The sequence below is a fragment of the Passer montanus genome, unplaced genomic scaffold (assembly GCF_014805655.1).
Source record: "Passer montanus isolate IOZ18808 unplaced genomic scaffold, ASM1480565v1 scaffold26, whole genome shotgun sequence".
NCBI lineage: Eukaryota > Metazoa > Chordata > Aves > Passeriformes > Passeridae > Passer > Passer montanus.
The window spans coordinates 9,770,636-9,792,436 of record NW_024367261.1 but is presented as its reverse complement, the minus strand read 5'-3'; the positions used below and the strand labels follow the sequence as shown (position 1 = coordinate 9,792,436).

At 42.0% G+C, this 21,801-nt stretch overlaps 1 protein-coding gene and 1 long non-coding RNA gene across 2 annotated transcripts in view; one reads left to right on the top strand and one right to left on the bottom strand.

The window, feature by feature from the left end:
* Window positions 1–512, bottom strand: part of KCNG2 (potassium voltage-gated channel modifier subfamily G member 2) — a 51,370-nt gene extending 50,858 nt beyond the window's left edge. The window contains exon 1 of the mRNA XM_039712267.1: window positions 24–512. The gene's annotated coding sequence lies outside the window, so the exon portion shown is untranslated. The remainder of the gene's footprint in view (window positions 1–23) is intronic.
* Window positions 291–17,649, top strand: LOC120503606. Its single transcript, XR_005627799.1, has 5 exons — window positions 291–428; window positions 2,094–2,265; window positions 12,862–13,054; window positions 17,156–17,330; window positions 17,541–17,649. It is a non-coding gene; the product is annotated as an uncharacterized LOC120503606 (long non-coding RNA).
* The last annotated feature ends 4,152 nt before the right edge of the window (window positions 17,650–21,801 follow it).

Here is a 21,801-nt window from a genome sequence, read left to right as displayed (position 1 = left end):
ACGCGCTCTCCCGGGCGCCGCACCTGTGCTGGCCGCGCTGCGGTCCCGGCTGAGTTTCCCGCTCCGCTCCGAGCCCGCGGGTGGCTCCGTGCAGCCGGCAGGTGAGCGCTGTCCGCGGGGCGTGCCAGGCGCTTCCCAAGGCGGGGAGAGCCCTTTCCCCGAGTTTCCCCCCAGCCCGGCACAGCCGGAGCCGGCAGCGGTGCCGGCAGTCCGCGGCCCGCGGGGACGGTGCCCCGGCAGAGCGCGGCTCAGCTCGGACCCTGTCCCGAGCGCTGGCGGGGTTCGTGTGTGCCGGGGCTGCCAGGATCCAGCGGGGGGAAAAGCGGAGAGCGGCGTTCACGGACGGTCGGGCGGAGACATCATTGCCCTGCTTGATGTCTCCGATCTGCGAGCGGGCGCTCGGGGGAAGGTTGAGTCTTTGGATGCCGGTGAGTGCCTGTCAGGCTCTGCCCTCTCGTACACCGCATGTACACCGCCGCAGGATGCCGCTCCACCGGGCAAACCTAAAGCACACCACACTCGTAACTTTTATGGTTTTAGTAACGAGGATGCTTTACTCCGACTCCTCCCTCTCCCCTCCTCAACCCCGATCGGTACCAAGTTACAACCTATTTGTAAGGATCGAATTGCATTTCCTAAGGTGTCTCTTACCTCCTGCCAGCTTTTTTCAAAACGCCTCTGTAGCTAGTACCTGAATCCAGATTTTTGGCAGTCTTAACACTATTTTATTTTTTTTTATTTTATTTTTTTTTATTTTATTTTATTTTATTTTTATCCTGGCATTCATTAATTTTAATTTTTGGTGTATTAAAAAAAAATATTTCCTTCCCTTCCTCTTGGGGAAAATTCTGGCTAGTTCTGGCATCTGTCATGATTTTTGCAACTTAATACTGAAGCAAAGATCGTGTGTATTAATTAGTTTTTTTTCTCAGTTAGTGGATCGAGTGCAAGAATTTGTTAGGTCAAACTTGATAAAAACTGTCAGTCCCAGGCAGCCCCTTGTCTGTGCAGGGAGCCAGCTCTGTCTCAGAGCCAGCAGGACATAGTTCTGCCTATGGTATCTGTAGCTATTAGGGAGATTCTCTTTGTACATGTATATACATTTCATGGTTTTTACCAGTTATTGCTTATAACCACTACAAAATCGATCAAGTTTCATGGGAACAATTCATTGCTCTTTAAGTATTTGGTTTTCAATATAGCAGTGAAGAAGTAATTGGTAATTGCCTTCTAATTTAATTCCATATTCTGTTTGTCTTGCATTATGTAAAGACAAACAAACAGGACCTTGCTCATGGCCTTCTCAGCTCCATTTCAGCACTGCTTCTTGCATGCTCTCCATGAATCACTGCTCTCCCTCTGAAGTCTGGAAGCGAGACAGGCACCACGATATCTGACCTTGTTTGTGTCAGTGTTAAAGGAGTATTTGAAACCACTCGTCTTTCTCATACAGCAAAACTTTTTTATTTTAATTTTTTTGCTGCTTGACAGCACAGATAGCCTGGAACATATTTCCCCTGGCATGAGATTTTTGTGCAGTTACTTTTCTGTGCCGGTTCTAATTATTTATTTAGCATGGATTTGTCCCACCTGCATATGGCTTGTATTTCCTCAAAACAATGTGTGTTAAAATACACAGAGGTATGTATTTCTTTCTTTTCCCCTCCCCCTCTAATTCCCAATAAGTAATTTGACAAGGCTATGGAGATTAGGATCTCACTTCTCCTCACAAACTGATGTGATACTATTATCTTCAGAGGTTACGTTTCAGCTTGCACTGGAGATTAGTTGTACATCCCCAGATGTGAAGAATGATCATGACTGGACAGGTGTAATTCCACTTTTAATAATTCCAAAATATTAAACAGTATTCCATCTCCTCCACCCCCCATTTCCAGAAACTGAGTAAAATTGAAGATCAGCAGCAGAATGATATTTATGGGGTCCGTGCCACTTACCATTAAAAATAATACAATTCCAGTTTTCTAAATAGATGGGGAAAAGGTTGCATAGAGCAGTTAACTGGTTTGGACAGCATCAAAATTGTGCAGTCTTGGCATTACTTTTGTTGACAACTGGGTCTCTGGTTCCAGCCTTTTTCTCTCAGTGCTGTTGCTTTGGTGCTGCTTTGTGCTCCTGTTCCTTGAAGGCCATGTCATTTATGCCATTCCTGAGTCAGACAGCACCCACAGCTGCAGCAGGGAGGCTACAGGCACCATTCCAATCTTCCTGAACACCCTCACCTCTAGAAGTGGGCCACAAAAGGTAAATTTGCAGCTTTGTTTCATGTCTATGCCTATAGAAGATTGGGATAGCAACCATTCCGTCTTACTCTTCCTCCTGGACTTGCTTGGAGTAAATACAACTGAGTTTGGTTTACAATCATACCTTTCTACTGCAATTGAAAACACATTTATATGGCTTTCTGTGAGGAGATCTCTTTATACAGGTGTGTGGGTGCAGCCTCATCAGTCTTCCAGTTTAAAATTTTAATTTTCTACTTGGACCTGGTCCTGCTTCAAATGAAATTACCATCTGAAGTCCCAAAAATATCAGAGGAGTATGATTAAATGCTTTGCAGGTGTGTTTACCCATTTCTTTCCAATCCATCCCAGTATTGCTGCTATTGCTTCTGTTCCACAGATGGCAGCTTCAGTGGCAGTGACATGGCAAATATAGAAGACAAAGCATACCTCTGTTTCCCTTCTTCAGTTAGTTTAAAATTTCTTAAATATGCTTAAATGTTTTTAGAAAGTAATAAGCATTAAGCCATTTGCTTACACTGCTCACCGATATCTACTTTTGTAAAGCAAAAAAAGCAGATTTAAGTGCAATACTTTAAGGGTTTTTTGAAAATCTGGAATATTATCCCAGAGCTGTGAAAGGGGAAAGGATGTACCTTTTCCTTTTGATTCAGAACAGAATAATTCCTAGAATTGTGTTGATGTTGTTGTTCTTGATTTGTTTTGATTATGTTAGCATCCCAGTTGTTGTACTGCCATGATGTTTGGTTTAGGATTTGTGTCATCTAATCCAGAAGCTATTTTACAGGTCAATAAGATGCTTCATCTGAGTGTCAATAAGCCCTCTTCAAATACATTCAGCTTCTCAGGACTCATTTGGGATTAGCAGTCTTAGGGATAAGAGTTTATGCACGTATTAGTACATGTGTTTTACAGATGGAGAACCTGTTAAATTAGTTCACCATCGTTAAATTAGTTCATCAATGACCAAAGAAACAGTATATGACGAGGGGCAGTAAGAACTTGCACTAAAGCTGTAATTTTATAGTTTCACCCTGGTGTCCCAGGGACAAGCAAGTTGTTTTAGCTGCAAAGTGGTACATCCCCATCTGTCTGGAAGGGACCAAGTAGAGAACTGGAAGCTTTTGCAGAAGATGTGCCTAAAATCAGGCAGGAGGTGACTTCTATATGATAAAAAGAGGAATCTGCCTAAAAGAAGGTGTCACAAAAAGGGAAAGAAAGGTGATGGTGGCTATGAACTTTGGCCACCTGGGGTATGTGTAGACTGTGGAGATGGTTATAGAAGCTTGCTCCTTGGAGACGGTGGCAGGAACAAAAGGAAACTCCTGGAAGTCTGACTCCCACTCTTCAGCTCTCGTAGCAGACAGAAATCCCAGAGATGTATAAGTGAATATGTCTGTGAAGACCATGTTGAGCACTATTATTGTAATGCTTTTGATCGATTGTCACAGAGTGCTGCTGAGTGTGTTTTTGAAGGGAGAGAGAGAGGCAGATAGCAAAATTTTGGTACCTGTCATGGAGATAATTATTTTTGTAGCTGAAGGGAGGGAAAACAGGAAAGGGAAATGGAGCATCTCTTGCTTTGGGTAAAAGTGATTTTTCAAACAGGAAAATAATTAAGCTGAACTTCTATTTACATGACTTCAACCGATTCTATTCGGGGCAGCTGATCAGAACAAGGTTCTCAGAGCTAAGAAATTATACTTCAGGTAACAGTGCAGAAGGGAAGGACAATATAATTGTACCAATGACAGCAGATGCAGTAGTTTTTCCCTCAAGTTATTTGTGACTAAAGTGGTTGTGTGCATGTGCAAAATATTGATTATCTATTAGAACAGAAGCCATGTGTATACGTTACATAAATATGGCCATGTGTATATATTACATAAATATAATATTTTCTCTGTACTTATCTTCTTCTGTACAAGAAGGTATCAAAGGGAGAATTTAGAGTTTTCTGCAAACTATTTATATAAATTATGTAACATGTTGCAAGCAGGATGTACTTTTATACTAATGCCAATTTTTGAAATTATTTCAGGGGAAATTACTCAGGTTGGAAAAAACACAAGAGTTAAATTAAAGAAAGCAAAAGGAAATAGAGAAAGTTACAGAAGATGTCATAGAGCTACTGTGGTGATAGCTATTGTGATGATCGCTTGTGAACACTATATCCTTTTTGTGTGGAAGTAATATTGCTGTGAGTTACAGCTCTGGTATTTCCTCTTCTGTTAGATATCAGGTTGTGGTTTTGTAATTTTGCTGAGAGTCACAGCAATGAGTTCGTATCTCTGTAATCTCTTGCATCAAGTTGCAAGAGCACAGCTGTAACAAACAGCATACAAGTCACCTTCCAATTATAGCTAAATTAAATTTTAAGGTAGTATATGCAAACCTACCCTGAAAAACAAAACTTGTTATGTACAAAGGTGTTTATGTTCTTCTGGGTCTGTTTATTGCCAGAGTCACGAGTTTGGTGGAGGGGAGAGTAACTCTGCTAAGCAAGAAACTCTTAGCTACTTGGCTCTTTGATTTGCAAATGTGACCCTGGTATACATATTAACACTTAGCAAAACCGGACCCCTTTGACAACAACATGTATAGTTAGATTTCAACTTTTTCCAGGTCAGATGCAAACTTATGCTGAAAACATGACCCTTTGTAGAGATCTGACCAAGCTGCCAAGCCCAGGGGCTGGCACTGACTGCAGGCCACACCATGTGCTCAGAGATTGCTTGTCTACAGAGGTAAAAAGCCACATATTGATTGGAGGTAAAAATCAACAGGAGGTTTGGAGGTAAAAATCAACATATGTCTGCCCCCGTGTTGGTATGATAAATCCCAGCAGCCATGCTCAGGCTGAAAAGGTATTTTGCTAGTGTGGGGGTTTGCCCGCTCAAAACCCCAAGGCAGAAAACATTCTATAAATGGGAAGAAATACACAGCATAAACTGGAAGCAATTTGAAAATTATATTTTTTTCTCTCAAACCAAACATAAGCACCCAACACTCTGAGATGAAAGCATAATTACTGAATAAAGATACGGTCAGGCAGCCAGAAAAATGGAAAAAGGATCCAACAGTGTTAAGCTTGATCCTGCACTGCTTTGGGAAAAAAATTCATTGTGTAAATTTAACATTTCACCTCAAGTATTATATTTGCTTCAATACAGGCTTTGCGGTCTGAAGGGTTCCCCTAATCCATTTGGCTGAAAATCAAGGACAGTGAGAGAAAATTAATATCAGAATGATTTCTGTGGGGTTTATTTGCACTGTTGTTCTCAGAAAAAAAATTAAGCAAAATTCACTAGTTTCAGATTCTTGAAACGGATCATTAAACTAAGATAAGCTCTTGTATTGGCTCTTTGATTCAGAACCAAGGTTTCAACAGTAAACTGAACTTTATTTTGAAAAAAAAATTACATCTCCTTTAATTTCAAATGTCAATACACAGAATTTTAAAACAGTTTAACAAAATCACTCTGAAAGTTCATTCAGATAAATGTTTAATCACCCAGCATTGTCTGGAGGCTTATGAACATGGGAATCCAGATGTGCTCTAAAGGAGCATTAAAATTTTTGTTGAAGGAGAATATGCCTTTTTTAGGGAGGAGTGAATTATCCCTACGAGTGGTCGACAGGAAGAGTTAGTGTACAGTAAGTTCCCAGTCCCACTCACTAACTTCACAGTAACTTCCTCTACAGACATGCATCCAGGTCAGTAGAATTTATGCATTGTTAATCTTGCTGTGCACATATTGCAGCACTTTGGCTACAAAGTGAATCAGAGCCCAAACAGTGAAGTTTGGCTGTGTCTGCATTAGGAGCAAGATGGTGCCGAGGGTCCAACATTTGTCTTTCAGGAGCTTTTCCTGCAGTGTAGTTGCGGTGTGTTCCCAGGGGCTCAAAGCCCATTAGTGCCTGAATCACATCTTTCAGTTCAGCTCCTGCAGAAAGACCCTGGTTGGGCAGTATTGAGCAACACACACTAAGTGGGGAGAATCAAGAATAATCTGAACTTCATTGCTAGTGTAGACATTCTGAAACAGGACAGGGTTTCACAAGAGGGCTAGTCTGATGGCAGCCTGGGTGTGCTGTGAGTCTGGGGTGACCAGTGTCCTGGAGATCTGCTAGAGAGTGGCTGTGGGACTCCCTGAGTTAGCAGAGAGGTTGGTATTTTTCATTTGATGGAAAAAAGAACGCAGAAAAGCACTCATCAGATTCATGCCTATGGCACCATTCAGTCTGTCATGGCATTTGATGCAGAACTAACATTCTGCACAGCATTCTGTGGTGAAGGCCACATTATAAAGACTGCATTGAGAACTAGCCCTGAAGCTTTTCTTGCCCCAGTCTGTTTGCCATGAGAAACAGTAAATTAAATAACATCCGAAATGCCAGACTCCTATATGTAATGAGCATGCAGTCCACAGAATTCACTAAGCAAGAGGTCAGTAGGCTTAGTGAATTTGCCTGGTCCTTTCAAAAGACTTTCTATTATTAATAATGTTTCCAGCTTCTTAGTGGGAGCTGAAGTTGCAGAGCTTTTGAAACAAATTTCAGGGATCAGGAATGGATGTGCTATTTTTGGCTTCCACTTAACCACCCAACAGACAGGAATCAGGTAAATGATTTGCTCATGTTGCCATTAGTATCACGTTGCTGTTATGCATGGCATCTTTTTCATAAAAAACCAACAGAGCTACCATTCCAGCAGCTTGCAGCATAGATTAGAGAAAATGGTGAGGTTTGCCAAAGTGCTTTTGCTCTTTACATAGCAATTAAGCTCGAGAGAAAAACAGACGGCCACAGGTGGGTCTCAAGCAGCTATACACAAACCTCAAATATCCACCTAAGCCACAGTCACCCTCTGGGATTCAGGTGGCTTTTGAACAACCAGCGGGCTGTTTGTATTGTACATTATTCACATGGATGCTAACCTATTCCTGCCTATGAAAACAGCACGTGAGAGAGCATGTGGGAGCGGCTGATGGAAGGAGGAGTTTAGGGCAGTAATATGGTCAGTGTCATCTGTGAACTTTGTCACTTGTGGACTTTTTTAAAAAGTGAGAGTTAGAATCACAGTGAAGGTGCTGACATCCAGAGGAGGGTGGTTTGGAGGTGAGGGAGGGAGGGAATGTGGAGGGAGGGAATTACCCCATTAATTCCATCATGGCTCACATTAGCAGTGTGTCTTTAAAAGCAAAATAGGATGCTGCTAAGGATGTAAAGGAAGCTCTGGTGTATGTTACGTCAGTTGTAAAATTGAATTATTTCTAAATTATTGGGTTTTTTTAAATGCCACTGGCTGAGTTATAGCACAAAGCTGAACAAAGACTGCAGTGAAGAACATGAGTAATTTCAGTGATGGGAACTGCAGAATTATTTAAGCAGATTTGTGTGGTAACTGGGGCTTTTCTCACAGTGTTTAGTCTTGAAAGAACAAGACTGGTGCCTTATCTACACTGCTTATCACATTTACTGCTTCATAGCAAGCAAGCAAAAAATTGTCAGAAAAGTATAATGATTGAATTACCACTAAATGAATGCCCAGAATTGTCAGTGATATTTTTGGCAACAAAGAGACCTAACCAACACAAAATGATTTTCAGAATTCACTGAGGTGATCCTTCAGAAGCACCAGTGGGGGCTGCATCAACAGGAAGTGTCACAAAAGAGCTGTTTGCCTTCAGCTCCTTCTGTTCACACAGTGAAGGAACTTCATCACAATGAAGGAACCTTCTCACTTCTACAGGGGAAACAGTTTCAGGCCAGAAGGGTGGACAAGCAAGGAGGGGAAGAGAGGCAGATATTCAAGGAGCAGCAGCCTCCTTGGGTGCCTTCAGCTCATTTTCTGAAGTGCAGCCAATTTCAGAGGAAAGTAGCTCAGGAAAAAGAAGGTGTTGTGCTGCTTGGGAGCTGACAGGCTGCCCCTCCTCAACCAATAATTAATTATCAGAGCCAGAAGATAAGGTTGCCTCTTGGCAAAATGCTTTTTGTCACATAATGGTCATGACAGAGATGAAAAGTGCTTGGGAGTGGAAAACTGACTTATGTATCCATGCTATAACCTGACCAACTGCATTCACACTGGGCAGATCTAACAATGCTTCATGATGGGGCTTTCATGAGATGAATCTCTGCAGGGAAAAAATGTCACTTGTTTTCCACTGCCCTCTTTCAGATACTTTGGACATGCAGTTTTGTTAAACAGAAACCAGCAATCCTTTTCATGACAGTATTTTTGAGCATTTTTGTTTTAATGGAGAAGTGGCAGCTCATTTAGAGCCCAAGACCATGTATGAAACATTCAAGTGAGTCCAGCTGAGACAGCTCTGGTACAGCGTGGAAGGAGGGAGTTTGCATGACTGAAGACCATCACCTCTAGCAGGTCCTCTTTCCTGTCCTCAGCTATCTGTCTTCATTAAAACCCAGGTGACAGGTTAAATGACAGCAACAACCTTTGCACTTTTCCTTTTAGTTAGTGCCTCTTGAAGTGACTCAGCAGATGCATAAGTTTCATCTTTATTATAATAAATTTGCTGTTAAATCCTATTTCACTATTTTAGCCTGATGGTGCCATTGGTTCCTTACAGCACACATTGCAAACATCCTTTCAAAGCCCAACTAGAAATTAAAATTTATTGAACACTTGATAGACTGCCCAAAGCTGCATGAAAATTGAGCGTGAGTAGTTTCAGAAGTTGGAAATCCTATTCTAAAAAATCTGACAGGTCCTCTACCCCAAAGAAAGTCAGAGAAGGATGTCCTGGTTTACAAAGATGCTAATTGGGAAGTTTAAGCAGGCTTCACTGCCATGTTACACGTGAAACTGGATGGTTAGAGCACTCAGGTTAGAGCTGTAGAGAGAATCATTGCCTTGCTGGTGGGTGGTAGGCACCATTGTGTCGGCAGTCCTGTCCCTCGTGATTTTGAGAGACTATTAATCTTGTTCCAGTGCAGAACAAAAAACCACCTAAGGTGCTGGAAACTTTTCCTGTGTTGCTAGGGAAGTTAGTGCAGTGAGGCAAGGACAATGTTTTTCTTTCTAAATCTATTCTCTAAATATTTGTAATTTCTGTAACTACTCATTGTGTGCATTCTTTATTTTCTCAAAGCAGTACTACTCAGATCTTATCTTATTCCTCAAGGGGTTCCTAAACTGTAAGCAAGCAGATTGTAGATCAATTAGCTCCATCTACTTCTTTTTCTTTTTCATTTTTGTACTTAATAGCAAACAGTTGAATCTTTATCACTTGGCGCCCACTAACTTTGAAGCTGAAATACTGGGAAAACAGGGTGTTTAAGTCTTGCTACGAGAAAGAGCTACCCCAATGCAGCACAGAAAAAAAGAGGCCCTTTGCTCTCATTTGCTACACAAAGTCCATCAGCTGCAGGGGAGTTGGAGTGGCTCAGGAATTTACCATGGTAATATGAGGTTCAGACTTTGTTCCTGGAAAGGGCTGAAGTAGCTACAATAGCTGGTCTTCAACTGGCCATCAGGTGACAACCTTAACAGGGTTACAATTTTTCCTCCTACCCATATTCCCTAGGCTTATTTAAAAAAGCTAATGATAATTTCTGAGTAAGAGAAATACATTGACATTTCCCCCCTCCATTTATGACATTACCAAAGATACTATTTCTTATTTAGTTTTCTATTTTTGAGATAAATACCATGCTCTTTATAACCCCATTGAAGCCAGCAGGTTTTTCTCAGCTTACACCTAGGAATTATACCAATTTTCTGTGTGTTTCTCACTGTACCATTCTGCTTAGGGCAAAATTGTGTGAGAAAAAAAAGACCTCCCACAGCTGGGGAAGAGGGTCCAAGCTATCTGACTGGGAATTCATGCCACTGTCAGTCTGTCAGTGGTTTATCTCCTCATTGACCCAAAGCCCTAGGAGATACCACCTAGTTAAATCTAAAGAAGATCGTGTACCAGAGCCCCATCAGTGGGCAAACTTGACCTTGTGCTACCACAGCATCTAGCAACTAGCTTGTCAGTGGGAAAAAAAAAGCATTCAGAGGGGACAGCAATTAAAAAAGTGCAGCACAATAAAGCTCAAGATTCTTGTATGTTCTGCACATATACAGCACCATTCATCCAAATCCTTTTTTCCATCCTATTATTTAATTCAATTTATAATGATCAAACGATTGCTCAGGAGCGTGAACATGTTCATATACGGGAAGTAAATTAACTCAGTAAGTTGCTGACTAAACCAAACAAATTAATTTTTTTTTCTTGGAGAATAACATCCTGCCTATCCATTATCAAACAAAAAATACCTTTATTAAAAGCTTGCACTTGAGGCACTCTCCCTGGTACTGCACTATTTGTGACACAAACACATTAAGTTTATTACAGAAGAGAAAATTATTTCTATCTGCAAGTATTTTATAGTAGCTCTTTCTTACATACCAATTATGGGTCATTAGCTTCCAAATAAGCAATATCTGCTCACATACATGGCATGCAGCCACCTTAAAAGGGACAGTGGAGGCTCCTGCCTAATGAGGTCATCCTGGGAATTTCATGCAGCCAGGCAGCTCTGATTTGCAAGTTTACAGAAACAGAGGCTGCAGGCAGACACTTATCCATCACTTCTCAGGCTAGGCTGTACAGATGGCATTTTCTTCAAACTGTTCCACCTTGTGGTATGAAGTGTTTAATATGGAACTTCAACCTATTCTATTCCAGGCTCAACATACTCCAGAATCTGAAGAAAACTAATCTCAGCAAAGTGTTAGAGCAACATTTGCAGCTTAACATTTCTTAAGCTGCAAATTAAGAGCTGCATTTGCAGCTTAACATTTCTTCAGCTGCACAGACCCTTGAAGGTATCTTCAAGCCTGCTCCTTGCCAGAAGAGTTTCAGTAAGGGTTGAGATCAGGTTCCAGCTGATAGATTTCCTGTTGGAATTTAGACACCTAGACATATAGGTGTCTCATTTTATTAATAATAAGTGCTTTGCTTGTGGCACCACAAGATGCTTGTGATCTAACAGGCACTGCTGCAAGCTCCAGCACAGGCTAAGTTGTATTCAGTCTGGCACTGGATGTGCCATAATGAGACAGTAGCAAGTCACCAGAACATTGACTCAACTGACTGAATATGAAAGGAATCAGTGGTCTATCTCCAAAGGCTAAAGGAAGGTGAGAAAATAATAAAGGTCACCAAAACAAACGCCACTAAGTGGCCACTTGGCTTGACCCCTCAGCACAGTGTATCAAGGAGCTGGAGAGAGGTAGGGGCAACTGTGGCTGTGAGAGTGCAAGAGAACAGCTTCAGCCCAAGAAAAAGTAGTGCTGGCACATTCAAAGGTGTCGAAGCAAGAAAGGAGTTCAGTAAGTACTGAGCCTTCAGTGAAGCAAGGAAGAATTAATTATTTAATCCCTGGAAGATGAAAACTTGACCATAGAATAACATTTTTCTGCAGAAGATTGAATATTGAGGTATTAGGTAAACAGGAATGTACAGTTACAGACAGAAAAAAATGTATTGTCTCAAAGAGTTATTTAGAAGAAAGAGTGAAATATTGCCAAAGCTGAATATTACAGAAAATCTGGAACTGACAGTGAAAAATTAGGATAAAGTTTTATTTCTAAAATGGAAGGCACCATCTTCCAAATGGACCTAAACCCTTCCAGTTTCAGTATGCATCACACATTACTCACATTACTGGTCCACAGGTGGAGAGGACATGAGGTGAGCCTGGTAAAGTCTGAAGGAGAGCCATCACAGAACTTGAAGCATTGAAAAAAACCTGAAAAAAAACATTAAAAAGCCCCCAAAGATAAAATATATCCTCAATTGAATTATAACTCAGCTAGTATGCACAAAGTCAAATGACTTCTGGCTCAGTTTCTCAGAGAAAATTAGATAGTTCTGCTCCAAGTGGAAGAAAAATGTATCCTTTGCAAATGCATTTCTCTGTGTTATGCTTTTAAGTACCAGCTTTTAAATCATGTCTGAAGAGGCCTGGGAAAGCACATTAGCACCTCTCCACAAGCACTGTTTGAACATGGTTGGCTCAGGGAGAGGGGAATGAAAGATTTCCAGACTCAGAGCAGACAAAGCCCAAAGGCTGTTGGCATAAGTACAAAGCTAGAATAGTGATTCAAGAAAATGGAAAGAAAATGCCTTTAAAGAAGAATTCACCAAAATGACATGAAACAGCAAACAGGAAACAGGGCTTTTGAAAGCAGTTTTTCACAATTAGGTCACTGCTCTTTTGTGAATGTTGAAGGTGTTCCACAACAGGAGTCAGAAACCCGCTGAAAGCCTGTTCCAAAAACCCTTCTGGATTCCCTGGCTCACTTTTCACCATTGCAATTATCACACTGCCAGGGCAACTGATACAGCAAATTGACTGTTCACTTCCAAAGCTGCTTGCTGCTGTTCTTACAGAGTTAACTCAGGAGCTCTGGGAAGCAGCAGCGTGCCTGGAGCAGCTCACAACATCCCTTGGGGGAATGAAAGACTTACCAGCCATTTCTGTGTGTGGAGGGACACAGTGCAATGCAAAGTTATCAACTGCATTTAAAATGTCCCTCTTTTTGTGACCATCACTCTCCTTTCCCTGTCTCCAGGTGAGCAGAGTGCTTTCCTGTGCCCTGTGTTTTAAAGAACAAGCCGAGGTCCTGCATGTGTTTCTGGCTTGGTGTTTGCAGCCCCTGACAGCCAGCTCTGTCTGACAGAGCTGTTCAAGTGAGCACTAGCCAGTGCTTGCACCCTGCTCCCAGAAAGAGATTTCACATTTGAAAGGAGCGCACCACAGAGGAGGTAAGAAAAGAAATGTCTGCCAATGGGCAGGCCAGCTCCTGGAATGCATTTTAGGGAATGCGTTTCTATTTATTTTCTTTCTTCTAGCTTAAATATTTTACTATTTTCAAAAAGGAGAGCATATGAGCATTAAAAAAAATGTGTGCCAAGGAGTGCACTTGCTTTTATAAGACAGCCTGCAGACAGGTGAAGTGGCACCTCAGAGGAAGAGTGATACAGGTTTCCAATCAAATCAGTCACTGAGGCTGTTTGGAGCTGGAACTGAAGCTCATCATAGGTTTAGGCAGGTCTGTGTGCAATATGGAAGATTTTCCATCTACTTCTTGAACTTACAGTGCAGTTCTGTTTCCTGAGCCATGTTTCAGCAGTCTAGGGGTTTGGTGTGGAGCTTACTGAACATGAAAATTCAGTAAACTGTCATTGTTCTCTGTGTGATTAGTAGAGATTAATGTTGATGTATGTACCAGCATGTGACACCACTGTTTCTACAAGGAACCATTACTCATCAGCTCAACCTGTGGGATTAATTTGCTTTGCTTATTACCAGGGAGAAACAAGCAAAAAGGTCAAGTTGCCCTAGCAAACTTATGCACTGTCACTTAGTAATATCACTTCAGTGGGGAATACTCACTGAACTGAGTGAGAATAGTTGTTTTTTATCTTTTGTCAGACTGATCCACTTGGTCTGTGTAATTAAAGTCTAGAACAAATGTATGTACCCTGACAGCCTCTCGCTACCTATGGACCACTTCAGTTGTGTACAGACAGTCAGGTGCCACAGTAACATTTTTTTCCATCTTATTGTTTATTTTACATTAATTCAAGGCATTTCTGACACTGTGTTTTGTTTTTGTTTTTTTTTTTCCTGTGAGTTTGATTTTGCAGAAACAAACATTTGGAAATATTTCATGCTCTTTTAGGCCCTACCAAACTACCCTCAGCACAACTATCTGTACAGACAGGGAATACTCAGCTGAGACCTTGATGCACTTTGAATCATCTTTTTTACAGTATTTTTGCAAGCAATTCTGCAATTCAATTTACAAGTTACAAGGGATGTGAAATTAATAATGAATGGAGAATGGCTGTGATGCTGAATAGCTGTGTAGAAAAATCTTCCATAATAAAGAAGAAGGGTCAAAGGAAAGGTGTGCGCTGCTTCCACAAAATGCAGGTGTGATCTCTTAAAAAAGCCAATAATAGTAATGTGAGATGTGTGGGCTGTTTTAGTCTGTTTCTAATTGAACAGGAACACCCCTGCCCCACCTCACCCCCCATTATGAGAAGAAATATTGATAAGGAATTGTTTTGCAAGCCCTTAGAGATTTTGCAGAAATTCTTTGGTATCAGGATGGGCAGTGTGTCCTAGGGATCTGAAAGTATCCTTCTTCTCCCACTAGCCGGTGAGAATCAATGAAACCCAACTGGTCTCTGGTAGTATGGGCTAAGAAACCATGTCACAGATGTAAACTTCAGAAATTTGGCAAGGCCAAAGGCTTTCTAGAAGGTTAAAGATCAGTAAAAATTGTCCAGGGTTTTCAGATTTCCTGCTCTAGCCAGGAACACCAAGAGAGGAACAGGTGCCCTCTGTACAAGTGTGCAGGTCTTTGAAAGCCTTGGGACCATTTCTGATAAAGACTGGAATATTGCAAGCAGGGAGTGCCAGAGGAGGAGATAAACTAAAGCAATATGAGTAACTGCTTGTCCACCAGTTTGTTGCTTATACAAAGATCAATGGAGAAACAAGGATAATTTCTTCCTCTTGAAACAGAAGAATTACCCTTTTTTGCAATTCTGGGACAGTATGCTTACAGGGCATCTAATTTTTTTTTTAATTCTTGTGCATAAGATTTATAAAAAAGAAAACTATAGAGGAATTCAATAATTTTTCAATAAGTTATTGGAAGAACTGAACTGCATTTCAAAAAACAAGACTGATTTATGCTGTAAACCCCAGTACTTTATCTTTCACGGAGGTGACTTCCATAGCAGATGGAACAGAACTTTGATGAATTTCCCTGCTGTCCTGGTTCTGGCGAGAACAGGTTTGATTTCTGCAGTAGCCAGGAGAGGGCTTGGCTAGGACCTGGAGATTATTCTGTACCACTTCACTGAATTTTCTGTGTGGGGGAAGTATGGAGCGGTTGGGTCGGATTTGTGGTGACCATTTTGCATTTGAATCACTCTGTGTCTCACTTGTAAACTTTTGTTGTTAATATTATTAACAATATTAACTGTTAATAACAGTTAACTGTTCATTTGCTTATCTCATTGATCTTTCCAGTAAATTGTTCTCATCTCAAGCCAAGATCTTTGCCTTTTGTGTCTTCAGTTCTCCACTCCAGTCAACACAGGGCAGAGTTGGAGGGGGAATGGGAAGTGAGCGATGGGCACAAGTAGAGCATGGTTTCACTGGGAGCAGTAAATTCCTAAACCATGACAACTGTAAACCCAAATAGTCATGGAGGGGCTTTGTGGAACTTCTGAAGCTAGAAAAAAGTAATTTTTATTTCCAGTATTTTGGTGTAATTTTGTTACAGAAGGAAGACCATCTATTTTTCCATTGAAAGGAAGGCTCCTTTCAGAGCCACATAATTTAACTTAAAAATGAAACAGTCAATAATGCAAAGCACAGAAATGCCATGCCTTTCTGAGTACCCCTTTTTGTCAAGGTTAATAGGTAGAAGAAACATTACAAAACAAACTGCTCTGGGAAAACAACACATGTAATACAGATTATTCAGACAAAAGAGACTGCAATGGCCATCTCATATGACCTCCTCCTGTTATATTTGGAGTTATTTGTAGAATATTTTTATGAGAATGCCCACCAAATCTTCATCTTAACATGATTTACTAGGGTTAAGAAATGATCACACATCTTTTGTAAGTAAATTTAGATATTTGTAACAAATGGTGGAAGTAATGACTTATAGGTTGGCAGGGACAGTAGCAGAGACATTTGTTAAGTAACATGCATCTGTTCTTTTATGTGTTTACTAATTATCTAGAGTGGAGAATAAAGAATATATTAATTGAAGTCACTTATATATTAAATTGAGGGAAATTAATAATACCAAGAAGACATGAAAAAAATAGGATAGATCTCACCCAGACAAAAAGTACAGGGATAAAGTGAGAAAATGAGATACTATTTGTGGATTAAAACAGAATCAAAATGAAAAGTTATTCTAAATCACAAGGGGATAGAAAAATCTAAGACATGCTATCAAATAATCCTGCAAAGAAACAACATGGAAAGAATCTTAGGGGGCTGTACTTTCAATGCAGGATAATAAGGTAAAATAGCCTGAGAAATATATAATGAGACTGGAATACATAGATGAAATGTTTTCACAGGCACTCCTGGAATAGCCTGTTCACTTTTTTTATGAGATGAAGAAGATCTGATGAAAGAGAGAGAATTCTGATCAGCACAGCAAATGGATTCATCAAGGTCCAAAATTTGATTTATGAGAAAGAATGAAAAGACTTCAAAACATCTTAGATGATTAGTTAGATTAAGAGACAAGTACAGCCTAGGAACAAAGCAGCAGTCTTGAAATGCATAAAACCTATAAATAATGTTGATAAAGAGACTTCACCAGCTAATCCAAAGCAAACATAAATGAATAGGTGAAACTAGGTAAATAGGAGGTCAACAGCCCCTTTCCTAACAGCACACCATTAACTTCCACAGTGATCTTGCAGGACCCATAATGAAAGAAACTCTGCTTGAAAACCTGAGAAAAAATGTGCAAAAGGACAGCTAGGAGTGGGCAGCTTCAGCTGCACAGCTGGAAGTGGCTGGTGTCCCCCTGCCCTTCCTCTGCCCTTCACTTCTCACCAGAGGGATGTCACAAGGCAGCAGGGAGCCAGTTGTATGTGTAGACCCTGGTTGGTGGCATCCCTGTGCCCCTGCCCTGTCCATGGCTGGATGATTTTTTCTCACTCCCTGTGAGGCTCTTTTGGGCATGAATTAGTTTCCATATACCATTAGAAGTCAGTCTTCCTTGGTTCAAGTCTTTCCTAGACATGCAATGAATCTGTGCCAGAAGAATGGTGCTGCTCATTTCACAACTCCAGCTCTTCCAATTCCAGGTTGTCCAGAAGATGCCCATGGGTGTTCTCTTGCATGGCAAGTACAAGAGCATCCGTGGGAAAGGGTGTCAGCTGGGAGTGAGAAGCCCTAATGAGGCAGCTGCAGAGATGAAACCTCTCCTTGGGAAGAAGTACAGTTTTGTGTCATGTTTCACAAAGCAGAAGAGAGCAGCAGGTAAGATTTGAATGGGAGAGTTGGGGAAAAAAGAGTAACACTTGGCAACCTGGCAGTCCAGAAAATGTCTTGTTAAATTCCTTGGCATTAATGTCGTCCTGAGATGTTAAGCCATACAACATCAAAAAGCAAGTTGTTGGGAGGTAATGCCTGCTCTGTCTACCTCTTTAATCCGTGAGATATTTCCCTCAAACTGAGTTTTCTCTCCAGGTCGATGTTTCCACACCAGCCCTGATTAGCATGGATGTCCCTATTTCATGTACAACACTTCCCAGCACACAGTCTCTGTTTCCCCAGACCAACTCTTCTGTAGCTGCTGGTAAGGATATAATGTTATTCATTAAACCTTTTAATAGCATGCTGCTGTCTAACATTTCATTGTCTAACAGCACCCACTGCATTAATGGTCACAGAGTGTAATGTTGAATGTGCACGGTGGGAAATAACACACATAACACAGGCAGGAGGGCAATTGATTGGACAGTTTAATCCCCTGGTTTATTCCCCTGCTGCCACTGGGAAGTCAATATCATTGAGTGAACATGCCAAAGCACTATCTTGTGAGAAAACCTGTCTTTGGCGGAATATAAAGAAGTGATGAGAAGTAAAGAGAACATTAAAAGTAAAACAATACTTATATAAGACTCTGTCAGACCTGAATTAGTCCCACCAGACTTGCAAGTAGATCTTAGTTTCAGGCAGCACATTCCTACAGTAGCACCAAGCGCCTTCAAGGTTCATTTGCTGGATGAATTAAAACTCAGTGATCTTTCAATATTTTCTCTAGATAAGCCTGAATCAGAATCCCAAACCCAAACACCCCCAAATGCTGGGGATATTTGGATCTTACAGACAGATTATCAAGGTAGTTTGGGATAAGATTAGATGTTTATGGAGGAGGAAAATCTTCCAGTGCATGCACAATTTTAACATCTGCATGGAATAAGTGCGCATGTAAGGAGGGGAGCGTGACTAACTGAGACAGAAGAGGAGGAATAGGTGAATATGAGCAAGACATAAAGTTTTCCAGGCACTGGGCAGAGGAGTTTTTGTGGGGCACTGCGTGTGCCCAACAGCATCACTTCTGCAGTCCTGCTTTCTCTTCTTGTCTTTGTCTCTCCTCTAGAACATGGAAAGCTGGAAGCAAAACCCAAAAGGCTCACAATTAAAGCTGCATCTCTTACAAAAGGCTGAGAGATAAGAGCACAAAAGATTGAAGTGTTTGTGACAGTCTTGGCATCTGAGGAGTACAAGCAGCAAGGTTAGTGAAAGTTGACAAAGCTGAACCCTAAGGACTGTTGCTCAGATATTGGAAAGAAAAGCTTCCTGGGCATCAGTTTGCTGGATGCTACTCCAGCAAAACATTACTTTAAGGAAAAGGCTAATGTTGCTAGTGTGGATATAACTAAATATCAAGAACTTTATTACAAGACAATACCAAGGAGGAGAAGTGGGAAAATCTATTGTGTGCCTTACAGCAACTATGCCTGTATGAACATTCCTACAATGACCATGGCCTTTATGTGCTAAAGGACATGAATTCCACCTGCAAGTGCACATATACAGTTTTGTATGGAAAAGCAGGAGAGTGGGTGTTTTTTTGCCTTGTGGCACTTGCAGACAGCAGAGCAGGCAGGGGGTGTGCATCCCAAGGCTGATGCCTGTCACAGATGCTGACAGCTGAGGAGCAGCTGATTTTCCAAGGGAGTGTCCTGCATAACTGGGCAATGGGATTTGACTTGTCTCTTCCTTCTACCTCTGACTTGTTTGGAAATGGGATACCAGGTTGCTGCAGGCACAAAATCTGGTGGCTTTCAGAGGACTGAATTGTATGTTGGGCAGCACCACTCCCTTTCACCAAAACAATAGGAAGGACAAGGACCAACACTCCTTTTAATTCTGTTGTTTCTTGGCACTGAAGTGGGAAGAAGTAACACAGTTTTATCCCTTTTCCTTTTCTACTCTGAGAGGACATGATGGCATGTGCTGCACACATCAATATGAGATCCAGGTGCTCTCCAAAAGTGTGGCAACGACATCCCAGGTCTGCTGAAATTAGTGGGATGGCAACCTTGGGCTTGTTGGGAATGCAAATCTTCCATGAGCTGTGTGTAAATGGTGACATGTGTCACAACACAAACCTGAGTGACTCATGCTAGGATCCTATCCAGTGCTGGGCAGTTCCATCTTTGAGATAACCACTGCCCAAATATCCCAGAGAAAACCCTTCCCACTGCAGGAAGGGCACACACTGAGCACCTCTGCCAACCCCTGCAGTCAGCTGGGAGGAGCTGGAATGGCACAGGGAGCCCAGAGCTGCTCAGGAGGATGGTCTGCAGCCATGGCTACTATTCTAATTTATAATTAAAAACATTTTCATTCTCTAACAACACTGAAGATGTGTGGTGAAAACCAAGAGAAGATGTTTTGCAATGAAAAAGAAAGCTTTGCAGTGAACTGTGAAGTAGGTTTTGGGGATCCCTGGTGAGTGCAGGCTGCTTCAGAGACCTGACCAGGCACACACTGGCTCTGCTGCAGCATCCACAGGGCACTCCACACCCACATCTGTGAGCCAGTCAGAAACCATGGCAGGACACAAGGTTTGCTGTGCTGGGTACAGCAGCAGCATTGCTAAATGCCTGGAAACATTCTAACATCCCCTGTGATGTTAGAATCAAGTGTGCCACAGAGCATCTCTGAAGCAGGGTCCATGTGGGGACAGCTGGGCAGGCCAGTCCCCACGTGTCACAGCAGTGACAGACCCTGTGCCAGGGAACAAACCCCTCCTGCAGCACGAAGCGACCCCTGCAGTGATGGTGGAGAAGTGAGTCGGTTCATGACTCCTACGGCACCTAAAACCCTTGCAAAGAGGGCAAAAGGAAGGGGCATGAAGCCCAGCAGGAACCCTTCCCCAGTGGAGGGATGCATGGAGCACGGGTGAAGGTACCCACCTAGCAAGGAGAGGCTCCCACGCATGAAGGCTTTTCCTGTAGGAGACTCAAGCCCATGCCTGGGCTCACAGGCATTGTGATTCTTAGCGAAAAAAGTGGCTAGAGAAAACAGAATAAAATTCAAATCAATTATGCTGTTCAAAGTCAGTCTCTAAATTAATCCAATTATGCAGCAGCAATCTTTGCTTAATGCCCAGAAGCTAGAAATGATGGTTAGAGCAGTCATTGGGGAAATCAGTTGATAATGACAATAACCAACAATGGAAAATGCTATTCTGAAAGTAAAGTGGTGGGTGGGGGTGGGGAAGAGGACAGAGAAAACACTCTATTATTCAACCTTCACTCAAAGTATATTGCTTAGCTATTACAGGATAATGCACCCGAGCTAACCAAGCACAGTGCTGCCTCCAGGTCTCAGCAAGGAAGAAGCTGAAACTTGCTTATCGTTCTTTACTAAGGAAAGCTCCCAGCACCGTTATTATGGAAGTACAGCTCTTAATAACCATTGCACAGCTGTGTTCTGGAACAGTTTGCCCACACAATGTCTCTGCCTCTGTCAGGCAGGCTGCTAAAAGCCTATTTTTATATTTTCAAAATTTATTCTTCAAATCAACTTGGTGCAGAAGCTCAGCTTCAGGGCCTTGATGTTTTTCATAGAATGATAGAATAGTCTGAGTTGGAAGGGACCTTGAAAGCCCATCTAGTCTAATACCCTCCCTGCATTAAGCAGGGACATCTTCAACTCGATCAGGCTGCTCAGAGCCCTGCTCAATCTGGCTTTGAATGTCCCCCAGGATGCAACATTCACAGCTTCTCTGGGCAACCTCTTCCAGTGTTCCACCTCCCTCTCCATAAGAAATTTTTTCCTTATATCTAGTCTGAATTTATCCCCTTCTAGTTTACAACCACTACCCTTTGTTCTATCCCAGCAGGCCCTGCTAAAAAGTCTGTTCTGACCTTTTATATAAGCCCCCTTTAAGTACTGAAAGGCTGCAATGAGGTCTCCCCGAAACCTTCCCTTCTCCTGGCTGAACAATCCCAGCTCTCTGAGTCTGTCTTCATAGGAGAGATGCTCCATATTTGTGGCCCTCCTCTGGACCTGCTCTAACAGGTGCTGAGGACCCCAGAGCTGGATGCATCACTCCAGGAGGGCTCTCACCAGAGCAGAGCAGAAGGGCAGAATCCCCTTCCTTGCCCTGCTTCCCACGCTGCTTTTGATGCAGCCCAGGACAAGATTTGTTTCCTAGATGGCAAGTGCACATTGCTGCACTCCATCTCTTCACCCCCAGCCTGCGGTGGTCCTGGGGTTTGCCCTCACACATGTGCAGCACCTCACACAGTTTTTAGCATGGGTGGCCAACTGGCTTAAAGCATGAGAAGACAGAGGAGAGGCAGATGCAAACAAGAATATAGTCTTGCTCTATTCAGTCTGTGTGCACACAGGCAGCCAGCTGAACCTGGGCCTCTTGAAAGCACAGATGAACTGCATGTGGATAGTTTCAAGAAATATTTTAAAACAT